At 45.4% G+C, this 2,500-nt stretch overlaps 1 protein-coding gene across 1 annotated transcript in view; it reads right to left on the bottom strand.

Annotated features, from left to right (window-relative positions):
* Window positions 1-2,500, bottom strand: part of ano8b (anoctamin 8b) — a gene marked incomplete at both ends in the record, with an annotated part of 37,598 nt that overhangs the window by 21,571 nt on the left and 13,527 nt on the right. The gene's annotated exons all lie outside the window — the stretch shown is intronic.

Genomic DNA, 2,500 nt, shown 5'->3' with positions numbered 1-2,500 from the left:
AGAGACACACACACACACACACACACCCCTGCTGTGTGGGAATGTTGAGACCGAGGCCAGCCTCTGCACGATGGTGAGCAGTGAAAGAGTGAACGTGTTCACGGGGGGCGTGAAAGACGGGGGGCGGGCGGGGGGGGGGGGGGGGGGGCGGGGGGGGGGCGTGCTGATAGAAGACAGCAGTGTGCAGGCTGGGAAGTGTTTTACCCCCCAGCAGCAAATGTCAAAACAAATAACGGTAACATCAAATAACGACTGTCTGGGAGGGGAAACAGAAAAAGGAGTATGGTACGGCGCCCAGCGAGGCCACCGCCAGCGTTAAAACACACATACAGTACCTTTAGAAAGTATTCAGACCCTTACACTTTTTCATGTTTAAGAGTGTCATAGCAAAGAGACTGAATACTTACAGTAATGTACATGAGGTATTTATGTATTTCAATTTGAATACATTTACTGAACAAAAGAAAAACAAAAAAAAGTGTTTTCGCTTTGTCATTCTGGGGTATTGTGCGTGGGGTATTGATGGCACATTCTTTTAATTTAATCAATTTTAAATTGAGTCGATAACACAACAACAAGCGGTCTGAATACTTTCAAGGCAGCGTACATACAGAGACTGGAGGTCTATCTCTCCCATGCCCCTTCGCCATGCATAGCGGTCGTCGTGGTAACACCTGGGTTTGTTAATAACGTATCAATGAGTGGATACCATAATGAGACATACAGGAACGTGAGGATGTTAGGGATGAAATGAACGCTTTATTGATCGCACCATCCTATAGGATTCCAATAAAACAAAATCGAATGCAAACATCTGACAGGATTTAAATCCTATTATAGGCACATACGTTTCTATCTGTGAATCTAGTATCCAGTATGGAAAGGTAGGCGATTATATAACAATAATATATTTTATTTACCGCCTGCTGAAATAAGAACATCGTAGAAACACACCTGACACAGACACCGAGAAGAACCGAGGTGAACCTGACTGTTCGTGACAGCAACTGACAAACTGTCACTCCAGCACAACGACAACACATCAACAGTGCTGCATGAGTTATGTTTTCTCCATTCTCTCTACCCTACGTTCATCTCAGTGAGTCTCTTTTATAAGAGAGAGTTGGTCCTAGATGCCCGCGGTATCACACGTTCAAAATGGCAGGAAGTCACCGTCTTTTAAACCTCAGTGCTTTGAACTATAGCTCTGAAACCTTAATGGCTCGGAGCAGCCTGTTGCCTAAGGACAGTGTGTGCAGTACGCTAGTCTTGAATAATAGTATGTGGGGTGGCTGGAGAGAATGCCTGTCTCAAAACAGTTGTGTGCTCAGCGAGGCATGGGTCTTCAGAGGCCTATCATTTGGGCCACTTTCCAGAAGATCTCCAACAGGCGCATTTAGCAGCACAGCCTCACAATTATCACTCACTGGATCCAAGGCTTGTTTTACTATTTAAGAGCAATATATATATATCAATATATATGTACGTAAATATAATAATATCTCCCACATTTGAAGGCTATTTCACTTGATATCATTTCATCTTCATAAACAGTAATGAAATATTGTATGTTCACATTAATTATGATTTAAAAAATCATTTTGCGGACCTTGACCCCCAATTTATGAATTCCTATTGAAAATAAAATGTAATGACACACTTAATAAGGCAGGGTTTGGAGCACAGCAGGGGAGGAGGCCGGGGGAAGGGGAAATCGGAGGACGGGCTCATTGTAAATGCACGGGATGAAATGAGGAACGGTATCAAAATTGTTGGGAGCTGTAGCACAGTATGAGGCAAATAGTGCTAGCTATTTAATACCTCAGTAACATACAACCTCTAGATTGGGAAACATGCCCTGAAATGTAAACTCTGGTGTGAAGTCTGTGAACCCAAACTCAACTGTGTCATAACTTTGACATTTTCACCACTGCTGGTTAACTGGGGACAGCCAGCCCCTGGTCCAAATTAGCAGTCCTATCGGATTCTCTTTCCAGGCACAAACCCATGGACACACACGCGCATGCACGGGCACACACACACACACACACACACACACACACACACAGACACAGACACAGACACAGACACAGACACAGACACAGACACACGCACGGGCACACAGACACAGACACAGACACAGACACAGATACGGGCACGGGCACGGGCACACAGACACACAGACACACACACACACACACACGCACACACGCACACAGACACACACACACACACCAACACAAGGTCACAGTCCTGGCCCTGGCAGCATCAACAACAGACCCCCTTCAGCCTGTTGTATAAATCATGTATGTGTGTTCCACCTGATCCGCCAGCCTTATTAACACCTGTCAGACAAAACACCAATCACTGAACTGCTTCCTGGAACTGTGTGGTGATGGAAAACAGGGGCCAGAGTTTCTCTGCTTCCTGGAAAGAATGTTAAGTGTGTTTGACAGAGAGGAACAGCACCACACTGACACCAGAGGAGGCTGCGGAGGTA

The sequence above is a fragment of the Nansenia antarctica genome (assembly GCF_963989245.1).
Source record: "Nansenia antarctica genome assembly, chromosome: 7".
NCBI classification, from domain to species: Eukaryota; Metazoa; Chordata; class Actinopteri; order Argentiniformes; family Microstomatidae; genus Nansenia; species Nansenia antarctica.
Note: the sequence above shows the minus strand (reverse complement) of the source record. Positions and strands in the feature narration are given on the sequence as shown.